The sequence below is a fragment of the Harmonia axyridis genome, chromosome 7 (genome assembly GCF_914767665.1).
Source record: "Harmonia axyridis chromosome 7, icHarAxyr1.1, whole genome shotgun sequence".
Taxonomy (NCBI): domain Eukaryota; kingdom Metazoa; phylum Arthropoda; class Insecta; order Coleoptera; family Coccinellidae; genus Harmonia; species Harmonia axyridis.
Window position 1 is genome coordinate 20,016,469 of NC_059507.1, and position 26,555 is coordinate 20,043,023.

At 34.7% G+C, this 26,555-nt stretch overlaps 1 protein-coding gene across 1 annotated transcript in view; it reads left to right on the top strand.

Moving 5' to 3' along the window:
• The window catches only part of LOC123684980 (carbonic anhydrase-related protein 10), a 348,197-nt gene that overhangs the window by 277,951 nt on the left and 43,691 nt on the right, over nt 1–26,555 (top strand). The window lies entirely within an intron of this gene.

The following is a 26,555-nucleotide window of genomic DNA, read 5'->3' on the forward strand; positions in this document are numbered from 1 at the left end:
GGCAAATTGGGATGTTTGCTTTTATGAACAGGGGCGTCGCGTGGGAGAGGTGCTCCGAGCGCCGTTGTCGAGGGGGCGCCCTATCAACGGGATAAATAAAGTCAGAAAATTCGAGAGAATTGAACATTTTTTAAGTTTGTTATAGTGTTCAATTGAATTTTGAATATTATGTTTTATGTTTCGAGTTAAATTGAAATATTAATAATATATTAGGTGATACAATAAAAGATAGCATAATCGATCGATAGTAATACCACTTGTCATTCAATTTTGAGTCCATTGACTTATTTAATAACGAAACGAAGTTGTTCGAAATAACTCTGTTGAATTATTTGATAAAAGATAGATCCATGAGATAAATTCTTGTCGAATTGTATTTCAATAGACTATTTCATGAACAAAGTTAAACGTCAAAAACCTTGTATTCGAGAGAATCGATGGAAAACATTTAATAATAAAAAATTTAATCCAGGAAGATACCGATATTCGTTTGTTCATTAGGTATTCTTAATTTATATACTTAATCAAAAATTATTTGTTATTTGAATCCATACAAAATAATTACGCTTAAAATACATTTTTTTTCCTATTTTTCATAAGGAAGTGTGGATATCTGAATACAAATTCACCAATCACCCCCCTGCTCTTTTGCTCAGTACAAAACCCCAAACTTGCAAGGGCGCCGACTTGTTTTTTGACGTGGCGGCAGAAACGCTAAAGCTCAATATTAATTTTTATCATTCCACAGAGTTAGCTTCAGTAAGGGTGGCAAATTGGGTATTTGCCTAGGGCTGCTGTTTGGCCAGCGCCAGTGACGGCCCTGTTTGAAAGGATCAATATTTCTCTGGTACTCTCTGAAAGATCTTTCTTGAACTAATAGTAGCAGTGTTTCGTATGCCTCAAATAACACTGAAACTGTCTGTACCAATGGTTACTTCGTTGGAAATATCATCATTAAATAAATCATAATTTAAACAGTGTTGGTCCTATCATGATAATACCAGCTTTCTTTTGATTGTGATTGGTCAGATGAAATGAAAATTTCAATAAGAGGAAAAAGTCGATAAAATCAAGATCATCACGAATTTTTCCTAAATTATTGACTGCATTCCTGAAAAATAAAAGATATCTGGTACGATTTGTCTTCAAGTGTTTTCGAAATATGGTGTTCACAGATTGCACACTAATACAGTGGCAAAGGCGCGCCCCCTTGAGCGATGATGCATGTTGAAAAATGACAAAATGACTTCCATCTGCATATTTCATGTGCATTCAGTACCCCTCCCCCTTGAAGGAATCCTGGACCGCCCCTGCACTGATATTGTGATTCAATTGAATTATTTCCAACAAATACTTTCGGAATTCGAGAACTTGTTCATCTATTGAATTGTTAGCTTATGCTTTTAATTGATTGTGTGATTGGAACTCATCCTAGGTACCTTTAATGCTTTCTGGCAAATTAAAATGTTTCCACTCGCAAAATTCCTATTCAATTCCCTGGTCGATAATAAATAAACTAAACAAAGAAATCATTTCTAATTATTCTGGTGGATGCCACAATAATTCACGGTGCCCTACATCCACCCCTGGGGGGTTCCTTTCAGGCGTGCGTTAATTGGTATTTGCGCCAGGTATATATAAAACTTTAAATCACTGCCGAACCTCCCGAGACGAAGAAACTAATAAATGTGAAAAATTGATCTCGGAATTAATTAAGCAATTTTAATTAGTTCAACCTCTGAGGTCGTGATCAGTCTTGTAGACAGAGTTCATTATAAAGACACGACACTGAAACTTTTCCTCTTCTGAATACCCACTCAGTTGTAATTTATAATTAAATTCACTGATTCTCCGGCCTTGTTTATTGTCGACGCGATGTTGCTGAAACATTGTTCCAGCCTCGGTGAAATATTTCATTCGACCCGCTTACCGCATAACGTTGGCCTGAATGGTTGGAATAATTTTACGTCAACCCTACGCCATTTTTCATCGGTTTCCCTCGATGAGGTTTATTATACAGAATGTAACTTTGTGTCCAAACATCATGTGACAATACCAACTTTGATTTGTTTTGTTTAAAAAGAGTCTACTTATTAAATAATATTTACAAAATTTTGAATGTAACTTTATGTATTGTTTATTAAGATGTCATTCACGATCGTTGAAACTTTCACCTTATACTACCTTTGTTTGAAATCGTCCTTTATGTAGGAGAAAGTCAGCTGTATTGTACCAAGCCTTTACAGTGAGAAAGTCCAGATATCAAATCGTTAAAAAAAACAATAAAAATTTTGGAAATCAACCTTAACCATAAATAAGCGGATTATCTTCCGACTTTATGGCTCCCAAGAAACATTTCAGCCAAATATTTCGGTCAGAATTAGTTTTTCCGTAATACGCCAAAACTGATAAATTTTCATTTGAAATAAGTGGTTGTATTATCCTATTATTCATTTATTTTTTTTACTAATATCATGCCTTGGAATCCATATTTGTTTTCACTTGTCAGGAATCCCACTGAAGAAAAACATAATACACTAAAGGAAAATTTACAATTTACAATTTACAAAAAAGGATATAAACGTGACGCAGAGAATTAGAGTCCAATTTGTCTTTCTTGGAGATCAGTCATTACTAATATCTTTGAATGCATAAATTCCTGGCCATAGTGTCCAATTGACGTTGTTTATCTGGATTTTTATCAAGCATTTGACCGAATATCACATACATGCCCGGTCTGGCTCCTTTGGAGGCCCTCGGCTAGATGCTGATTTGAGGCCCCCCTTCAGGAAATAAGACGAGAACCTTCCCCTGCAGCGAAAACGTGCTCTTGAATAATTTTAATTCTGAAGTTACACGCTTGTAAAGGGTGTTTTTTTTAGAGCTATAGAATTTTAAATTGCAATAAAACATAGATGGATCATTCGACTGACATGAATTTTATTTATCCGCAAGATAATCTTGTGGCATTAAATTTTAAATATGATTTCTGGCATATGACCGCCACGGCTGGCTCGGATGTAGTCCAATCTGGACGTCCAATTTTCGATGACTTTTTCAAACATTTGTGGCCGTATATCGGCAATAACACGGCGAATGTTGTCTTCCAAATAGTCAAGGGTTTATGGTTTATCCGCATAGACCAATGACTTTACATAGCCCCACAGAAAGTAGTCTAGCGGTTTTAAATCACAAGATCTTGGAGGCCAATTCACAGGTCCAAAACGTGAAATTAGGCGGTCACCAAACGTGTCTTTCAATAAATCGATTGTGGCACGAGCTGTGTGACATTTTGCACCGTCTTGTTGGAACCAAAGCTCCTGGACATCATGGTTGTTCAATTCAGGAATGAAAAAGTTAGTAATCATGGCTTTATACCGATCACCATTGACTGTAAAGTTCTGGCCATCATCGTTTTTGAAGAAGTACGGACCAATGATTCCACCAGCCCATAAAGCGCACCAAACAGTCAGTTTTTCTGGATATAACGGTGTTTCGACATACACCTGAGGATTAGCTTCACTCCAAATTCGGCAGTTTTGTTTGTTGACGTAGCCATTCAACCAGAAGTGCGCTTCATCGCTAAACAAAATTCGCTTATGAAAATCGGAAAGAACGGCAATCCCCTCCTGGGCCCATTCGACGAATTTACGCCTTACTTGATGATCGTTTGGCTGAATTTGATGAATTGCCAAACCAAACTGAGAATAAATCACTTGACAGCTGTTAAATCGGTCGCCATCTTGAACAGTAATGCCAACTTAGTTATATACCTCGAAAAAAAACACCCTTTACAATGCAAGTCCACTCGAGTCTTCAACTACAGTATTTTCTAGAAGCCTTTCATAAACTTTTTATCGAATGATATACCGTACAAAAATAGCGAATTGGTCCATAACTGCTTTCTATATCTTTAATAAAGTCTACCTTAACGTTTAAATGAAATAAACTTGCCAAAAAACATCTTTTCAAAAATTTTTTTTAGTTTAGTTTTATTCAGCTGGGGGCCCCCTTGGCCGGGGGCCCTCGGCGATCGCCGACCTGCCGACCTGGCCAGACCGGCCCTGATCACATAATCTCCAACATAAACTTGAACATTTTGGGATTCGCGGCCGCCTACTTTCTTGGATTAAAGCATTTCTTACCTATCGAACCTTCCATGTTTGGGTCGGTAGATCTTTCTCTTCGGCGAGGCCTATTGAAATGGAGTTCCACAGAGTTCTGTTCAGGGTCCAACACTTTTTCTCCTTCACATCTCTGATTTACCAAAGATCTTCAATTCTCGGTGTTCCCAATTTTCCGACATTACCAAATTATTCATTAACACCACCGTGACAGCTCATCTGATTCAAGAAGTACAATCTTTAGTACAATTTCCAATAGAGTAATAACATCATACGTTATCAAATATTTATCTGGTCAATGTATCAGCAATAGGAAACACAACCATTGTCAGACAGAAGGTCTCCACGCCATTACGTAGGAATCATAATCAAGGAAGGATAGCGATATACCGGTTTCACCCTTATTAGGGATCATCAGTACCGCATAACCCTACCCAAGATGACAAACAAACGAAATAGCAGGCACCTTATACCTTATAAGGTGAAATTGATATTTCAATGAATGATTGATGGTTGAGCGTGCTATATAGCTAGTTGCGTCATTTTTCGTTACCAAATATCGTCGATGTTTAGCTGATTCATATTTGGAAACAACAGCTCCTCCTTCATTTTAAATAAATGATGACCAAGGATGCCGCCAGCATATAAACCTTACCAAACAGTCAATTTTAATGGATATAATGGTGATTAGTTTATGTCTCAAATTATCTCTGCTCCATATACAGCAATTTTGTTTATTGACAAACACAAATCTTCAGTGAAAATGCTCATCTTTGGCCAGTTTCAAATTAGCCCAATAAGCAACAATGCGACGTAAACGAAGGTCATTTGAGTATAATACGTACACGAACTTTATTTTATAGGCATGTAAACCAAAACTTTCACGTAAAATTTCCACGTAGTCGAAGGTCAAAGGCCAACCTTGAGATTAAATTGGCGACTTTTGAAGGGACAAGATCGACGTCTTTTGACAGAACAAATAAAAATTTTAAAATGATGCCGTTGATTGATCAATTCTTCATACAGCGCCATCTTGAGGAAGAATATGAAAAAGAGACCCATGCCGAGCAGAATGATCTCAAACCAAATCTTATCAGTGAACACACCAGTATTTTAGAATATGATACGGATCTTATGCTCGAATCACAATCTATACGTCAAGTTCGAACAACTCTATGAAGGCACATTAGTGTCTCAGACCTACTTGAAATTCCGTAGGTAATATCAAATCCCGATCGAGTCTATTTCCACTAGACGAAAAATTAAATTCACAATTTTCCACCAAACAGCTCTCCTGAAAGCTTCGCAGCGAAGAATGAATGCGACAGCCTCAAGTTTCATCAGACAGATTGCACCCCGTTGAAATATTCAGGTGGTACGCGCAAGAAAAACGAATTAATGTATGCAGCACATCCACCGAATTGCCGTACAATAAATCCGAGAGACCTCTCGACGGTTCGAGGACACCGGGCCAGGTTCCATTGTTCCGCGCGTTTCTAAATGAAAAAAGCGCGAAATACGGTAAAGAACACTTTTTTTAATGAAGGGAGAAACGGGGGACAATGCGCACGCGTCGATTTGTTCCCAGATGTGTCCCGCATTTCATCAGTTTGAAATCTCGCGTAACGTGGGACACAGAAGTCCCAGGGGCTCTTTGCCTTTTCCAGCTAAGAGAACGAGCTGACTAGCAAAACATGTGGTAAATATTTACATAGGACGACGTTTAACTTTCCGCTAGCTGGGTTATTTATAGAGGGAACGACGGTTCTGTCTTTATGCCGGCCAAATTACTCCCTGCTAAGTCTTGGCGGGTTTTTCTCCGCCGTTCGGTTGTGTTTGAGGTCGCGTTTACTATAAATTGGGAGCTAAGCCGATAAAGGGGGCTTCTAGGGGTTGAAGGGGCTCTTATTTACCGAAAATTCGACTGCAATCCCACGCTCTATGTATCGTTGAATAGTTGAACAGTGTTGATTAATAATAACGTTCATTCATAGTTCTTCCAATCTTACTTGAACTTTTCCATGCAAACGCTTGTCCAGATGTTCCCTTGATCTTATATCGCAACTATGAGGGCACGCCTTTTAAACCCTAAAGTTTAAAATAATATTTTGCGATTGAATTGAACTCTGATGTCGATTGTTTCAAATGATTCGTGACGTGAATAACTTTTGTTGATACATCTTTAATGCTACTGTGTTATTCTACTGTGCTATAATTTGATTTTTCTATATTGACAACCTGTAATATTCTAGCCAGGAACATTATCAACCATGATGACATGATCCTTGAATAAAAATCTGAGCCCACTAAAGTGTTTTAGATGAACTTGGAAATGTTCTGTCTGAAGATAAGGCAACCTGTAATAACCTTGATAAAAATTGATGAAAAAAAAATTTTAAGTGGTATGACGTCGCTTAGGATGTGAAATCATCTTGTTCAGAACTGCACGTAGGTATCATTATAATTGATCGCAAAATCCTGATCTTCAGTTCTCAACATGTGCCACAGAATTGACAAACGTCAAAAAATTAAAATCCTCTCTCATTTTATGAAGACTGTAGAGCAATGAAAGTGATCAAATCGATATATATTATTTTGATAGACAATTAACTAGCATACTGGCATTTATTCTGAAAGACTGGTTAGACCACTAATTCCCTGATCCATAATAAATTCCTGGGAAATTGAAAAAACCCTTGTAGATAAGACATATTCTGGAATACTTCATATGAATTTGAAGAAAATTCATTCAAATGAAAAGGAAAAATATGAAAACGAACCAAAACCGAGTAAAAATGCTTAATATACGAACCATCTTCTTCTTCGTTCACTCCTGGACGTAGGCCTCTTTCATGGTCTTCCATGCTGTCCTGTCCTGAGCTATCTGAAACCATCTAGTTCCGCATATCCATAAGAAAGATAATTAAGAAGTGATGGATGTGCATAGCTGCAGCCAATATGAATAACCAAATCGACATATTCTGATTTCAGAGACTATCCGCTAAAAACCGGGGTTTATTGAATAGTACTGTTAGGCAATATAATCCCTGGCTCCAAATGAATTGCTGGAAACTTGAACAACCCTTGCATAATCGGAATATTCTGGTTTCAAGTGACTTTGGATACACTATACTAAGTTATAGCACCTCTAATTTAGCTAGAATCAGAAAACAAAAAAATCATATTCAATTATCATAAATCAACAAAATGAGAATAAAATAGAGAATGCTACGAATACCTCAGTTCGCCTTTGAACAGTGGAGACAATGTTGGTTCAAATTATGTTTGAAAAGCGCCAACGTATTCAATCCCAGCTTTTCTATAAAAAAAAAGGAATGCAATTATTGGAAGTATCTTGCATATGTCAAATAGGTAAATTCCTATACAAATTGAAATGGAATTATTCAATTCCATGAAAATGCTAATCTGCATATAAGTAGCTTTTAACCAATGAAAAAAATATTTAGCTTCAACATAAAAATCAATTCTGCAATATACCTATAACAAAATCGATTATACCTTGAATTCGTCATTCATCATTATTCCCCCTGTACTTGATCAACAAGGTCACAAACCTTTATATTTATAACAATTTCAAAAATGATTGTAATGAAGAGTAATTTGATAAGCCATAAATCAAATATTCGATAAATAACAATACTCATTATTGAGAATCAAGTAAATTTACAGAGTTCAAGTTTATATTGTTTATGCTTTATCATTCACATATAGAAAATTTAAGCAGAATATCAAAGAAAACAAAATAGATAAGCACATATGTATATGAAGTCGGGAGCTTTTGAGGTTTCGACGACATTTATGAGCTAAGTCGACCCAGGGATATACCTGCAAACAGTTGTGCAGCCTACAAGGGAAAATTGGCGAATTAATAAAAGGCGCTCAAAATCTCCTAACTTCACGTCAGTGCTTCCCCATTTTTTCATGATCAATTTTTTCAATTTCCTTGTTTATATTCTTCACTAAACTACTAGTGGGTATTCATATTTCAATCGAAAAAATACATTCTTCTCTTCCAAAACAAGGGCCTAGATCTTTTTTTTTAAGCAAATTACTCGAAATAATTTTTTTTTATCACTATTTCGATTAGTCTTATATTATACTAGGTGTTCCTGAATTGGAGTTACGAAGGAAAATGAAAGATTTCTTTTTAATTTTGAAAATAATATGCACATAAACATGAGCCCACAAACGCTTTATTTTCGTGAACACCCTGTTTCTTGTATTTTGATGAAACAGTTTTTCGAGTTTTTATTGATCTTCGCTACAGAGTTGGAAAATAAGTACCAAAACTTATAATTTATTTATTTACCTACCTTACTAGATCTTCAAAATAATTTGGATTTTCCTGAGAATTACTTTGAAGAGCTAAAGAAATTTTTCTCTAAATCGATTGCAGGTACTGAACCATAGTTTCTTTTTAAATTTTCCTAAACTACCAGTGATTCAGGAAATAATTATTCTGGATGAAAGAAGTGGGCACCCTTCCAGAAAAACGCACCTTGAAAATTTGCATTTGAAATAAGGATATCACATGAGGAAAATATTAAATTGGAATATCTGTGACAATTCAAGTTAAATATCTTGTGAAGGGAAGGTGCAATGAAAGAAAAACTTGAACTTTAACACCTGCATCTCGAACACAAGCGTTTGCGGACACATGCTATAGGATTTGTTTTCTTGAAATGATCCGAGATATCTGTTATTTTCATTTGTACCTCCAATTCAGGTACACCCTGTAGATATAGTGAATTCAAAACTGATGTCTTCATAAATAAATTGCAATTTGAATGAAACACAATAAATTTTACCTACAACACAGTCCAGACAATTTTTGATGCCAACTACTCAGTTCAGTTCTTTGATAACTACATATTGCAATTTTGTGACGAGAATGATTAAAAAAATCGAAAACAACGGGTGAGTGTATACCGATGACGAATGCAAAAATCACAGATGACAAATGAGGGGCGATGCCAAGAAAGCGGATAGATAAAGGAAAATAATAAACCCAGGACAAAAACGAGCTCGTAGTGCAATAAAATTATTCATCTTGAAAGCGATAATAAACTTATAAACCGTAAAGGGGTCCGATTTTTTACTGACGTGTCTATTTCAAAGGAAAGTAAAATGATAATTATTGGTTCATTTTATGGAGAAATTTTCTTTCTTCGTCTTTGCGAGATTTCTGAAATTTCATATTTTGAAAATCTTCAGGGGGTAATCACCCCCAGTACCCCCCATTTCTACGCCCTTGAAAAGATTTAGAAAACTTATTATTGAAAAACCCACTCAAACGAAACACAAATAACACCTTTCGTTTACATGTTTATGCCTTCCCCGAAAAAGTTTAGCTCAATATATACAACCGTGGCATGAAATTACAAGTTTATTTTCTGAGACAGAATTTTTCAGGGGTCATAGAAAGTTCGCACGAAAAATTAAATTGAATCCGGCAAATGACATGCACACAGACGATACAACACGGTTTTCCATGATGAAAAATACAATTAGAATGGCGGCACGCGGCTAAAATTTGCATGATTACTCCGCTATTTAAAGTATGTTCGAAAACTTAGACTACACGATTTGCATATACGGCCAGCGGCAGGGAGGAATTCTACAGAATAGAAGAATTTACTCGGAAAATAATAGGTCTGCGTCGAATTGGAAATTATCACGTTTCATTAATGTTTTTCGATAAACTAATGGGTTATTCGATTCGACCACAATGAAGTACAGAAATCTAATGAATTAATTAGTAGAATTCAACGGCATATCTATTATTACCAAGCGTTGGGAGTTCGGAATAAAAAATTATTCGATTGGATAGTGGAAAATCAATTTCGGAACAATCAAGAGTTTAAATGAATGAAAACCACCCTTCTATTGAATACCTATTGGTTGAGACATTTATTGACTTCATTAATTTATTCACAAGATTTAAACTACGTGATATTCTGTATACACTGTGTCCGTAAAGTATGGAACAAATTCATTTTTAGCTGAACAGACCATTTTAAGGAATTATCCTGAAACATGTCGATTTTTAATTTTAATTTACCGTATTTTGAAATAAAAATCTAATATGCAGGGTAAATTACTTTTTAAGTAAGGACGTCACCGTCATTTTTTTTCAAATGGAACACCCCCATTTTGTCTCAATTTTCCGATTACTCTAGCTGAGCTGATTCCAAAAGTTTATCACATGTTGATTCCAATTGGTACAGGGTGGACAAAAATACAATAATTTTGTGTGTGCTCATAAAGTAACGCGTAATATTCTTTATTAGTTAAATTAACAATAGTATCAAAAATGCTTATTGTCTAGCTGCAATTGGAGTGAATGTAACACCCTGTAGTTTGTTACATTTTTGGATCAATAAAACTGTAAAAAAATAAGAAATAATTTCTTTCATATTCTCTCTGCTAAACCACAAGTACCACGCATGTTTGAAAACGTCTCATTTTTATTAATCTAAAAATGTAACAAACTACAGGGTGTTACTTTATATCATATATAACTCAAAAATGACTGGATCGTTTTTCATGGCCTTCAAATAACATAATATTCAACATTTTCAAAATATTGTAACTAAGAAGGAGCTACGGTGTTCTGTGGAATTCTACTCATATTTTCGAAATCAAATTTGTCACCAAAACGAAAGCCAAATTTTTTGCAGGACAATGCCAGCTGGGTCCAACTGTTATTAAAATTTCAGTTTGTTCGGACTAATGTTTTTCCTCACGTACAATAGAATTTACACTGCATTCATTATTAATTATCTACATAATCTAATAATGATTATGATTTGACACTCATCTACACTGATCAACAATTGCTTGGGATCACTTATGAACTTCTCTTCATTTGTATTTTTTTCAAGTTATCTCGTGAATATCTGTACATTATATGTTCTCTAAGGAAAAAGTAAGATGTTTTGAGTTGATTATATCAAAGTCTTCCTCACTTCATCGGCTCTTGTTCACAAAATCGATTTATCTGTAGGCTGTTACAGGTGGAGTGAAAAGCAATGTGGTGTTTGTTATTAAATCTGTTTTTTCTCTCGTTCAAACACATAAGGTGACAATAATTGAAGAAATGAGAACAATATCAGCTTATCAGTCATGCCGAGAAGACGTTTGGCTCCTGTGCAACTGGACCAAATCATACGGTGGATACAGGAAGGTTTGCCCCAGCGAGAAGTGTCCCGGCGGTTGAATGTTTCGCAAAGTGTCGTGAGTCGGGCTTGGAATAGGTTCATCCAAAACGACTCAGTAGCTTATGTTCATGGGGAGGTCGGCAGCGCAGTACAACAGCTGCCCAAGATCGTCTTTTGATCCTCAATGCTAGGAGAAATTCCACTTACCCGGCGTCGCGGCTCAATACATCACTGAGAGTTGCAACAGGAGTTCTAATTTCGAACCAGACTGTAAGACGACGACTACATGTTCGTGGTTTGAGAGCACGTAGGAGGGTACAACATCCCCATTTGAATAGGGAACACCGGGTTCATCGACGGCAATGGGCTGAGGAGCACCGCAATTGGACACTTGAAGATTGGAGCCGATGTTTATTTACGGATGAGTCTAGATTTCGTTTGGTCAACTCCGATGGACGTATTCTTGCTTGGAGGGAAAGAGGTCGAAGGTATGCAGAACAGTTTATGGTACCCACAACAGCTTTTGGCGGAGGTTCTATATGTGTATGGGGAGGCATTTGTTTGAAGAACCAACGCACAGAGTTGGTTGTTCTGCAGAACACCACCATGACCAGCCAGAGATATCACGATACGATTATTGAACCCATAATTGTTCCGTTTGCGGCTGCCGTGGGCGAGAATTTCATTTTAATTGATGATAATGCCCGTCCACACCGTAATCGTCTGGTTAATGAAGCGCTAGAAACTCATGCTATTGATAGGATGGACTGGCCAGCTCGCTCTCCAGACTTGAATTGCATCGAACATGTCTAGTCTGAGATGTCTAGACAATTGTCAACCTTAGAACAACCGTTCAATAACATGGAGGACCTTTCTAACGCTTTACGGGATATTTGGACGAATTTGCCCCCAAATTTTATAAATCGTTAGATCGAAAGTATGCCTCGTAGGGTAGAATGCTTGAGACGAGCTCGTGGCGGACCAACTAGGTACTAGCTTAACCGAAACTTCAGCCTTCTTGTGGTTTCATCATAAAATTTTTATGTTATACAAACACAGAATTTTGAGTGTTCCTAATAAAGTCTTTTTTTCTCTCCAACTTTCCATTTTTTCATTCTTTTCTCAAGTGAACCATATTATCAACTGAAAATACTCTAATATCTGACTAAATTTATAATCTTGAAGCGAATATTTCCGAAATAAATTTAGAACAAGTAAGTGATCCCTATCAATTGTTGAGCAGTGTAAATGACATAATTACCTTCATTACCACACTAAGGCTTTTTTCAATTCATCACGACACTAGTGTGATGATGATATCCAATAAAATCAAACTCATAGACGATATAATGCGATTATATGGAAACTCCTAGCTATATTGTAAACCTTAAGAATAAAATCTTAACAGTTAAATAAATTAATGCGAGATACATGCCTAACATTTCACACCTACTCTCCGTCGGTGGTCGAGGTCTCTGCTTGGTAAACGTAGCATCGTAGCTCCGCTAGGTAGCTGAACCATAGGGGGTTCACCAGGAAGGGGATGTCCGCAGGGCGGTGTTCCGTCGCCGCTACCATGGAATCTTGCCCTGAATATGCTCGTGGTTGATCTGACGAGGGCTGGGTTTGATGAGGTGGCATATGCCGACGACCTTGTTATACTGATCAGAGGTAAGGTAATCAGTATCATTGTAGATCTGATGCAGAATACTCTGAGACTGGTTGAACGATCGTTCTTGAGAAACGAGCTCCCGGTAAATCGTAGTTAGACAGAGAGTTCTCTTTACTGGGAAGAGGGTGCCTAGCAACATGAGACTTCCTAGTCTGTGTGGGGTTGGGCTCGCTCTAGCCGAGCAGGTTCGTTACCTCGGGGTGATATTGGACCGCAAACTTTGTGGAACAAGCACATTGAAAATCAAACGAATAAGGCCTGGTCTGCTCGAAGGGTACTTCAGAAAGGATGGAGCTTCAAACCGCACATTATGCACTGACTGTATACTGTCGTGGTGAGGCCTATCCTAACCTACGCCTCTATGGTGTGGTGGCCTTCTATGGAGAAGTCCAGTAACCGCAGCACTATAACCAAATGCCAGAGGAAAGCTTGTCTAGGTATGACAGGCACTCTGAGATCAACCCCTACAGCAGCGATAGAGTGACTGCTTGGTCTCCCTCTTGTTGTGAAGGAGGTGGCTATGAAAACAGCTCTCAGAATCTGGGAGCAGGGACAATGGGGTGAGGGAGGACTCTTCATTGGGCACACAAGGACTCTCAAAATGCTGAAGAATGCTTACGCTCCCCTTCTCCAAAGAGGTGACCGAGTGGGCACTAGGTTCTGCTTCAATGAGCCATATAGGGTTTTTGTACCTGACAGAGACCTATGGTCTTCATCAACTAGGCTTCTTAGACCCGGAGGTCCCACGTGGTTCACTGAAGGCTCTGTTACATCAACAGGGTCTGGTTCCGGAATTGTGGTACCTTGCTTCAATCAGGCTATCCCTCTGGGGAAGGAGTGTTCCATTGTCCATACTAATCTATAGGCAGTTGTAGTCTGTGCGCTGGAGAATATTCGCAGAGGATAATCTGGCGAGCACATTTACATATACTGTGGCCGTCAGGGAACTCTGAAATATCTATCCGACGTTAGAGTTGACTCTTTATTAGTAGAGAAGTGCAGGAAAGCTCTACGTGAGCTGGGTGCTGGTAACTTTTTGAAAGTAATCTGGAATTAGGCCCATGTGGAGATACCTGGTAACGATAAGGCAGATACACTGGTTAAGCGAGGGGCCGGAGCAGAATTTGTAGGTCCGGAGCCTGCGCTGCCAATCTGTCGCACATCTGTCAGAAGCTTCTTCAGGAGTTGGCTGAACTAGGAGCTTGCCTCGGAATGGAGAACAGGAAATGGGCCAAGGTGGTCGAGGATTCTCATTGAGAGACCGTCCTCGCGCCTCAAGAGACTCCTGTTGCTGGAGAGAAAACCACTCAGTCTGGTAACCGGTGAATTGACTGCCCACCTGTTCAATAAACATTAGAAGAGAATGAGATTGACGAGCTGCTCTCTATGCCGCTGGTGCAGAAGCGCTGATAAAACGGTCGAACATATATTATTCAACTGTGGTGACTTAACTGGGTTAATCTAGGAAATCCAACACTTACTATTCCTATGGGGGGACCATTCCTGCCAGGCTCGCGACATTTCTGTCTGCTTGTCTGAGGATCTGAGTCTCCCCAAAACGATGCTGATGAACAATGGGCCACTGGGCCTAAGTTCGGCTGTATAAGCGCCGCATTAAGAAGTAGAAGAAGAAATACATTTCACTGGATATGTTATTTATGTGGAAATCTTTTGTGGTTGTTGATGGATTGATATTTTTAGATATTGAGGCAATATTCTCCGCTGTTAGAAGACAGCTTTAATATAGTCTTCAGCGAACCAATTAGATTTGCAGTCACCATGTTTTTTCACATTTAAAAGATAAAGGGCGAGTTCGAAAAATTAGTTGTTGAATTCATTTGACATTGACAAATAATGTTTTTGTATATGTAGATGTATGTATAAATGGATAATTGAGTTCATTTTTTTTATTTGCTTACATATTATAAGAATATTCGTTCATTATTCATAAAAGAAATAAAACACTTGACTATACGTTCAAAAAATATTATATAATTTACTGTTGACATATACGTTTCGGGTTTTGTCCCATTCTCAAAACTGAATATAAAATATACACACATGTACATATAAATTCTACGTAAAAGATCTTATTGATCATTAACAATTGAAAGATTTTGCTTTTGAGCTGAAGATATTTTCGAAAATTCCATGACATGCAAACGTTTACCTTCATCACCTTTCAGTTGTAGGTATTGTAAATAACTAATGAAACAACAATTTCAAACAAAAATGATAAAGGTAAAAATTTAGATCCCTTAATTTTTCGAAAATTGATCGAATGAAACAAAAAAACCGCTCCATAGATAGAATTGAAATTCTCTGGGATTTTTGTGGTGATATTGAACTATAAAACGCATACTTGACATTGATGGTTTTTTTGATATTTCAATCCAGCGCTTGATTATACAAAAAGCCTCCGAAATCCTGTTCAAATGAATGCAGAGATCGAAAAAAAATTCTTTCCAAGAATCCAATAGCTACTTCTTGTAGAGAATTCATTCAAGATTTCAAAACATCCTTCAAATTTTCTGTGCAATCTATGATTGGTGAGATATTGATGTTTGATATTTCAGCGAGAGGTGCTCGCATCAAAATTTCGAAAAAAGGATATTGAAACTGAATGAACAAGTTATATCATTCATAATTATAGTGGTGAAGTTGGAAAAAAACGTCTGTATGCCAAAAATGGAAACCGAAAAAATTTCGCAGAAATTTCAGATACTGTAATCATTAGAATTGAGCGGTACACATTGCTTGAAAAATGTTTTCATCATTAGCTCCTGAACTATAAGCTTCAAAAAGTTTTTTGTTTTCAAATTGAGATACGACCATTGTTACCGAAAATAGAGTCATTTGAAGAACCGCTTAAAATTTTGAATTTTATTTGGATCCTTTAATTTATTTCACTAGTGTATTTGAATTAATTACTTTAACCCTAAAAATCCCAAATAATAATAACATAATTAATTGGGGATAAGATCTTGCATGAAACACGTTTGATCATTATCGCACCTATATCAAACTATTACATTCGTGCCTTAATAATATCTATATCGACTATATCCCATTTGTTACATAAAAAAGAATTAGGTGTGGCATTTCTGAAACTTTTATTCAACCTTTTTATTATCATTAACAAACGAAAAGAACGCCGTTGATGAAAAATTCAATCTACTTGCAAAATTATTTTTTTTCATGCTACTATTTATGAATCATCCCCTTCGTTCATTGAAGTAGCCATAACAATTCTACGAAACAGGACTCCGAAGGCAAATAAATGGATACTGCCACAATAACTGTACGGCCGGCAGGAATTGCACCCACGGGACCCAACACACACCGATCCCATTCCGTTAATAATATCCAGGTCCTATAGACAGTTTCATATCCGAAACCCTATTCCAGACGAGGTGAACGGACCAAACCCGCCGATAGCAATCAAAATCTTCCACTTGCACCTATCAAAACGACACATTTTCAATAGAAATAATAGAAACAGATAAAATTTCATAGTGGGGGGAATTGAATTTTTCTCAATTCCTACACAAAAATCAATTACATATTATTCAACCTTTCATGAAGATAACAATTTTTTTGACGTTAGTGATGTTAAGGGTATTCCAATGGAAAAGATACAATTTAAAATGGATGTGTAATATTTTTGTCATTTATTATATATTTTATGTTCAGTTGGTTATGGCGTTCAATCATGAAAAGTTGCACGCTTCAACAACATTTAAAAATTGTTGAATTGTTTTCTCAAAAACAAGTGTTTTTTTGAGAATTCTCTAGGAAGAATACATGGAAGACGTTATTCAGTTTATCGACTGACTATTCGTGGAATTGAGAAAACTTTGAGAGTGGTGCAGAGTACAACTGATTACTTGTTATTGCTATTGAGTATAAAATTGAAGGAAAAGTCTATAAAACACTTCTGTTGTTGGAATCTTGTATATTAAATCATCCGTTTACATGTTTCGGCGTATTCGCCTTTATCAAACCAAAGATTCTATAAAAGATTATACTCTTAGGTACAATATATGAAGTTGAGCGATAAACTTAAAGAAAGGTTGAAAAAAGGTGGATAACAAAATTCTACAGTTCGGTTAATTGCTCACTGAAACTTACGATTTTTAAGGTTCCATAGTCATATGGTAAAACATTGATAAAATATGAATAAGTCACAAAGTGAAAAATAAAAATAAATAATATCAAAAATACAATGGTCAAAAATGCATACTGTGAAAAGTCAAATAATATAAAATGACAAACAAAACATAAACAAAACAAAACTGACGTTCATGCTGACGGATTCTTCTTCGTCCAATTCAGGTTGACTCAGGTGTTGAATTTCCCTACGATGCAGTGGCGTCCTCGATGAGCATCAATATAAAATTTTATATGTATCTTTAAAATTGTTTGTTAACATAGCATTTAGTGTCCTGTATTCTGTGTTTTTTATATGCTTAAAGATTTCTACCTCCTCTAGAATTTCTTGTTTGTAGCCAAATTCGCAGTGATGAATTAGTTTGGTGTTGTTTTTTATATCAAACTTATGTTCTTCTTCCCTTAAATGACAACCGAAGATAGATTTATGATTGCTTGGGTTCTTGGCGCTATTTAGATGTTCCCTTGTCCTCGTCCGAATGGATCTACCACTTCTTCCCACATAGACTACATTGCAGCCTGGTTCGCCGCACTCCAATCTGTAGACGCCAGGTTCGTCTAGGTTATCGATAGGGAACTTATTCTTTATTATAAACTGACCCAACATTTTATCTGATATAAAAGACACATTGGAGTCCTCAATCTGTCCGATTACATTGGCAATCTTATGTGAAATGCTGCCATAGAAGGGAATGCAACAGTATTTATTTTTCGGAGTTATACCTGCTTACGAAGTCGACAAGTTAGATTTTTCCGTGTTGTGTTTCCTCCTTTTCTCCTCAATCAGTTTATCGATGACATTCGGGTGGTAACCATTCTCCTCTGCTAAGTACTTCAGGGTGTTAACCTCTTCACTATAATCATCTTTACTCAGAGGAATATTGAGTAGTCTATTAATATATGTGTTAAAAGCCGCCATTTCATGACCCATGTAATGGCATTAAATTTTATGAATTGTGAATTGTGGATGTTTGAAAGGGTTGTATATGCCAAAAATGAATCTATTTAGGTGTCTCTTAACTGTAAGATCTAGGAAGTTGATTTTTTGTTCTGACTCGATCTCTAACGTAGAGTTGATATTCATATGGAGTTTTTTGATCCATTCATGAAAAGCTTTCAGTTCTTCCTCACTGCCAGTCCAAGCTATCAGAATATCATCCACATATCTTTGCCAAAAAAGAATTTTGTCCTTGAAAGGATTGTTCGCTATGAAAATCAATTTCTTCTCAAAGTATGACATAAACAGTTCTGCGAAGAAAAGAGAAAGGCAATTACTCATACTTAGGCCTTCTAGTTGTGTGAAAATTTCTCCTGTAACTTTGATTCCTGCTTTTATTTCTGTATATTTCACGTTGGACAGTTTTGTTTTGTTGAATTCGAACTTCATGTTTAGTGTTATCCGAGGTGTAATCATCTACGGCGATTTTTGACGAGCTGTTCGTCTCATTTCGCCTAGTAGGTTCATTCGATTTGTCATTAACCGTTTTTTGTTCGATAGTAGGTTTCTCTTGTCCGTATTGTCTATTTCTTTTTCCGAGTATATTTGTGGTAGTTTCCTTGTACTGATTTTTTCTTAATTATTTTTGTAGTTACAGAATACTTCAGGTCGATTGCTTATAGAACTCATGATGCTTATCAAATTCTTCATTGTATATCCGCCCTGAATTCAACCGTTTATATTATATGGAGTGATATAAATAACTTTTCTAAAATTACAAATTCTCATTGTGAAGAAACGTTTTCGAATATTTGAGCCAAATCGGGTTTGGATCGTTTGTCCATACCTACATCAGATTAACCACTATATGAGAAAGAGATTCTTACACGCAAAGAAAATATATAGGGTGACGCCAAAGTTATCAGGTTCTTCAATGATTTCCAAAAAAATGAGCAGAGGAATCGTGCCGAGTGATCTTTCAACGTGAACTTTTGAGTTGGAAATCGACTATACTGGAATTTCAGGCATCTAGATATATGCAGTTTAATACGAAATACATATATACATAACAGATATATCAGTTTAATTCAGGATATGTTAGCATCATCAATCCCAATAATTGATATTGATATCCCACAAAATATCTTGCTCGCGTGACTCATTTTCAACATTATTCACTAGTACATAAATTACTATTCATTTTTGGAATTTGTTTCTGTTTATCATTTAATTACTTATTTTAGTATAATTTATATTATTTTCGAATAAATTATGGCGAAAAAAAACCTTAGTACTCATTTTCACAGAAGAAATTATCTTTGCCATTTATAGTCGCCAATAAATTCCCCCATACACTGAAATAAAATTGTGGGAACCCATTTCCATTCCATGAAGAGCGACTAATCATCTAGTTGCAGTGCTAGAGCAGTCCACTCCGCCATTGAAAGAAAACATACTCTCTTATTCGATATCGTATCACGCAGATGTTTTGGTTGTGACACTATTCCACTGAACCATGAGTACTCTCTGGAATAACGTTGAATATCCTATATTTCTTAATGTATTCACCTAACCGGTATATCACAGAGGTTTTGATTTAGGTTATGAACAACCCAGGTATTTATACTATGAATTTGAATACTCATTTATGTAGTTTTCAAAATACTACGTCAAAAGGAGATCCTTGTAGAAATGAAAAAATTAAGAATACACAACCTTTAATTTGAATTGAAAAAAGATAATTTACTTCCAGTTTTCATTTCGATTACCAAAAATCAAGATGAAGGAATTACTCTTTCTTAGTGTAACATTTGGTATTACATTCATTAGTTGAATAAGTCTATTTGAACACAAAAAGAAAATTTGTCTTCCCATCAATTTCAAACGTTGTTTTAAATTTTAAACTCGCAATTCTCTTGGTAATTCAAGAATGTAACGTTCATTATTGTTGACTCTATGAAATTCAGCAATGAATGAAAATATAATAATGAAAGACTTGCAGCTCTATGAAAGTCAACGGTTTCCAAGGTGGATATCAAGACTTATTGGTAGATTCCTGTCAAATCGAAATCTTCCAACAAAAATTAATTCTAATAAATTAAAGAGAGGCTGTCATCAGTAAAATTGAACCCAGGGAAAAAGAACCTGATTCCAATTCAGCAATAAATGAATGGAATATTAAGGATCTTATCTTCAAATCAGTAATAATTGATCCAAGCTCTCAGATAAAATATTTTCACTGAAAATTAGCGATTCGAGATGATATTCCAAAGAACACTACTGATTGTCACCTTGCAAGAAACTGACGACCGTAGATGCTATGGGAAGGAGAAAGAAACTCCTGATCACCTGCTTACAAAATGCTCCGCCATTGCAAGCCAAAGCTCAAATGCTTCGGATGAAAAATTTGCAGGAGCGAGATTTAACCTACTCGAAGTCATCTCAGATACATGGAATCATTTGGAATCTGAAGCTGGGAGGAGAGCTGTAGATGATGTATAATTCACCTTAAAGTCACAGTTCAATGTAATATAATGAAAACTAATATTTTGTACTCCTTTCTGCTTCTTTTCTTTTTGTTTTAGGATCCAATTGGAAATTATAGAGTCGTCAACCGAAAAGAGAGGATAAAGGAAATTTTTGTTTTGGTTGAAGAGGAAGTCCTTCAATATAAATTATGTCAGCTTATTCTGTAAACGTTTACACAAACCAGTCACTACACCGATACGGGGAGACAGAGTTTTTGCTGAGGTTTTTATCTGTTCTCTTGTATCATACGTTGAAATGTATGATGCCCCGTTACATTTCCTCTGCTAATACTGAGATTCATCGACACATATGCTTGATTGTTTGAAATTAATATTTTGTATTTGCTCTTTCTCAAAAGAATATATATATATATAATTACATAATACGACCCCATTCTGATCATACGACCTATTTTCGAATCTTCATTTATTACTTTATATTTCATGATAGAATATTGTTAACTCATCAATCTCAAACACGGGATAATGTGGGTGGAATGAATGCCTATTGTAACTATAATACATCCTTTGTTCTTACAATGTAATTTTGCTATTTTAGCTATTCTTTGTGTGACGCTTAGGATCACGCCACATTTTGCATTAGAGATAAGTAATGTTATAAATTCTCAGATGCATTGTTTTTTTAGTCAGTCAATAATAGATCAGTCAATAACCAGTCAATAATAAGTCGTTTTGATTGTACCTTTCGTCTTTTTCTTGTAAATAAAGTTTTTTTAAAAACGAGGTTTTCCATCTCAAAAACATAATTGGCGACGAGGATGGGATCTCTTTAAATATTTCGGAAATAATAGCGCGACGGAAATCTCGCGACGTATTATCTGAAATATTGTGCCGGTCGTAGAAGTGACAAAACAAAAACTTTCTTTCGACTATCAGTTTCAACTGTTAAGGTGAGAAGCAACCCTGAGAAGGAAGCCAAGAAGCCCTGATCTTTGGAGTAGCGCCCAAGACGACTTCACTACAAGGAATACGAAACAAAAAAGGTTAGCAATCCTTTCTAATTGACTCCCAGTTTACCTATTCTGGCCCAAAAATAGTCAACCTTTTCCCAAAGTTTTGAGTGTAAAACTTGTAGAACAGTTTTTCCTAGGTTTCTTTAAAAAACCGACATAAGAGTTTTTTCTAGGTTACTCATTTAAAAAACCGACATAAGAGTTTTTTCTAGGTTACTCATTTAAAAACCGATTACCAATTTTAATTCAAAATTACTTCAATAAAACATTTTAAAGGCCGTAAAGCGCGAACAGTAAAAATGGCATTAGAAAATATAAACTTAACATTACCGGAAAAGTTCGGGATGCTTTTGCCAAGATTTTCAGGAGTGGAGAATGAATTACATTCTTTTATAAAAAGTACAGAAGAATATTTAAGGATGTTCACAAATGAACAAAATATAGTAAAAAGTTATTGTTTATCAGTTGTTAAAAGTAAATTAGTAGGAAGAGCGTTAGCTGAGGTAGCAACTTCCGATATTCCTGATGATTGGAATTTTCTAAAGAGATTCTTACAGATTAAATTTGGCGATCAAATCAATTTAGATGTATTGATACACAAATTACAATTTTTGAATAAATCACATAATGAAGATATAATAGATTTTATTGATAAGATAATTTCCTTAAAGATAAGAATAAATTATAGAATTGACGCGGATCCCATGCCCGATCCAGAAAAACAATTATATAAAACTAATATTTTAAAGATTTGTAAAACAGTTCTTATATCAAATGCCCCAATAGAATTGAGGACTTATTTAATAACAAATAATGCTTTGAATTTTGACGGAACAGTAAATGCAGTTAAAGATTATATATCGAATTTAGCTCAATATGATTTACTCGATAAAAGCAGAAGACACAAATTTCAAACACGCCCTGAAAAAAATAATTTCAGAAATAATCCCAATACGAGAACAAATAATTATAGATCAAATTATATTCCTAATAATTATCATTTTAGATCGAATAATAATTATAATTCGAATTCAAATTCAAATTTCCCCTCACAACCTATTCAGTTTAATCAAAGACCTGTGAATAGATACTATCCCTCAAACAAACAAGTTTTTGGACATACTAATAGTAATACTAATGTTTTCAAACCAAATCCCAACCAAAGAATTAATACACCACCAGAAAAAATGTCAGTACAAACAAGAGTTAACCCCCAAAAACGTCCAAATTATTCGACGCAATTCCCAACGAATCCCCAAAAGAAATTTTTTAATGAACGCGTTTCTAATCAACCACATTTTACTTTTGAAGAATTAACTCAAATAGGATCAAATCCTAATAATGAACCCTTTGATAGATTTAACTATAATAATCATGATAGAGATTTTTATTCAAAACCTTCGACTTCCAAACAAAATTTTCGGGACCCTACTTTAGAAAACGAATTGACATGAAGCATACCCTAGATAATACAAATCAAAATCCTATTAAATTACTAGTAGACCTGAATCATCTAGAAACTAAAAAGAAAGATTTATCACAAAAACAGAAACTGCATATTGCAAGTGATTTTAGAAAATTAAATGAGAAAACTATTGACAGTAATAATCCCAAACCGGAAATAAATAGTCAATTGTCGAAATCTATAGAAATGAATAACATTGAATACGTATTTTCCAAATGCGATATAACTAATGATTCCAATAAAAGCGAAACCAATGAAATTGAAAATAATAAAGTCACGGAAGAAAAATCAGATAAACCCTCTGAATTATTAAATACTATTGAACAAAAAGATAATAATGTTTTGATTCATAAATCGATAGAAGATGTAAATGATCATAATTATACGGATATTTCCAGTGATCCAAAACGAAAATACTTAAGGACAAAAATAAATAAAGAATATTCGAATGATATGAATTCCCATAAAATTCCCCATGATATTTGTCGAAAAAGCAAATTTAAACGACCTCCCATACAATTTCAATCAAGCTACGTAGGTCACGAACCGTTCAATTACTCCTATTGTAATACGAATCCAACTGTTATCAAAGCACCGATTATTCGCAACCTTGATCCTATATTCAGAAGAAAGCAAGTATGCAATTCACGATTTTTCTCAACTAATAAAGAATGTGCTTACCCATTGAGTAGAATTATTTTAGAATCTGATAATGAAATGAATCAAATTGAAACATTGAATTCCCAAATAGATGATTTGAATGAAATTAAAGATTTAAATTGTATTGAAGATTTTAATGGTATTGAAGATTTAAATGGTATTGAAGATGATTTAGTTTCAGTGATTAATCAAGTTACTGACGAAGAACTTGATGAATGCTTGGAATTATTAAATGCGAGTGAATACGAAAATAATGATAATGATGAATTTACTAATGAAATTGAAGATGATATAATTGACTTCGAAACTCAAAATGTTATTATTCATGACAATATAACTATACATAGCAATATTGAAAATCCAATTTTCGAAATACCTTATACAGAAAGAAGTATTAACTCATCTAATTTACAAATAATATTCAAGACTGCATCTAATTATAATGTTACAAAAATTAAATTATTCGGAGAAAAACTCAGATTTATTGTTTCCATAAATTCAATCGAAAGCGATTTATACAAATTTATTAAAGAATATATTAAACCAAAAAGTTCCTATACATTATTTCTCAAATCACCAGAATTAGAAAAACCGCTTATACGAATCTTGCAAGAGAAATTTGATTACAAGAGTTTTGATTTAAAAATTTCAAGAATTCTGTTAGAAGATGTGGAAGATATAGATGAAAGACAGCTTAGAATCCGTCAGTATCATGAAACCAAAACGATACATCGAGGATTAAGAGAAAATCTTATTAGTTTGAAACGGAAATTTTATTGGCCGAATATGAATAAAGATGTTCAAAATTATATAAATTCGTGTGAATATTGCCAGAAAAGCAAATATGAAAGAACTCCAATTCAATTACAATATAAACCTAACCCTGTTGGTTCTAAACCCTTTTCTCATCTTTATTGCGATACAATACGATTTGGTCAAACATACTGTTTAAGTATAATAGATTCATTTTCTAGATTGGGACAATGTTATCCCTTACTTCAAAAGAACGGATTGGAAATTGTAGACAAATTAATAATTTATTTCAGCCATTATGGTATACCTAATAGAATAACATGTGACAACGGTATTGAATTTAAAAATAATGTTGTACAAGATCTATGTAAAGTGCATAAAATCGAAATTCATTACATTACAAATTACAACCCAAATTCGAATGCTTTAGTGGAACGATTTCATTAAACACTTATAGAACAATTACGAATTATTGAAGGTAAAAACAGTACTTTTCAAAATAAATTAGCTCAAGCTTTATTAAGCTATAATAATTCAAATCACTCAAGTTTAGAAATGACCCCCATGCAAATTATTAAGGCAGACTTAAATTACTCATTACCTATTGAACGTACGCATAACGAACAAGTTCAAAATTATGTAGAAAATTATATTGAAAATTTGAATGACATCACGAAACAAATAGAAAAACAACGAGATAAACAATTAAATCGATTAGAAAAAACGAATTTTAAGAGACGTGCGAAAGAAGATCACCCTCTTAATAAAAACCCGACCTATATCAAAGCCCCAATCACACGAAAACTTGATCCTGTTTTCAAAAAGATAGATGCGAAAGAAATTGATTCACATCGTATTCAAGACGATAAAAATAAGCATATTTATCATAAAAAAATTCTGAAACAACGGAAAAAGTAAATTTTAATTTTTATTTCAGATTGAAAATGAATTATTTCATCGTGACACTCACACTACTTGAGATTATCATAGAATCATTTACCTTAGAAATTATTCCTATTGAAAATAATATTTTACCTATACAACTTGGAAGAGCATTTATTACAAATAGAAATTTGCAATTAATATATCATATTGATTTAAGTAAGATTGAAAAAGTAATTAGCGAATATCAGAAAGAAATTGAGAATATTAGAAAAGAACCACTAGGTTTTGCACAAACAGCGAATTTTAAATATTTACGACATTCCAATGAATTGAATATCAAGGCCCTTGAAGAATTATTAAATGAAAATATAAAAACAAAAAGAGGACTTATTAATCTCGGTGGAAAAATATCAAAGATTTTATTCGGAACTTTAGATTCAGATGATGAGGAATTATTTAAGAATTATTTTGATGGCATAAAGAAAAATGAGAAAATACTCATGAGGAATCAAAAGAATATTGCTACTGTAGTTAATGACTTAATGAACAAATATTACGATAAATTTCAAAAAAATAACTGAAAATTTGAAATTAATACAAATTGTACCTGCACTCCAAGAAGTCGAACAAATGCATCTTATGACGTTTCAAATTAAAGATATTAAAAATACTATTGATGAAATTCAAACGGCAGTCAGTTTTGCTAGATTACATCTTTTACACGAATCTATTCTGCCTTACAATCAATTTTCTGAATTAATCAAAAATGTTACGATAATCCCTGTTCATCATTTGAAGGATTATTATCAACTTTGTTATACGAAAGTTATTTTCAAAAACAAGATGTTATTGTTCTTAATATCGATTCCAACTATTTATGAAAAGGAATACGAGTTGTATAAGTTTTACTTCCTATCACAAAATAATGAAACCCTTCCTTACACCGATTCCTATTTGCTATCTCAAGAAGAAATATTACAATGGTCGACAAGTGAATGTCATCCAGTTGAAAAGGACTTCCTATGTAATCAAGAATCCATGAAGAAGATGCCTCATCAACGTTTTGAAAACCCATAAAGAAAATTGTACCAGAACAACATCAGTTCCCTATTCAGATTTGAAATTATTAGAAGATGGAAATATTTTATCTCTAGACAATAGAAAAGTCATAGAGAAATGCCCTCACCAAATCAAACATTATTTTAT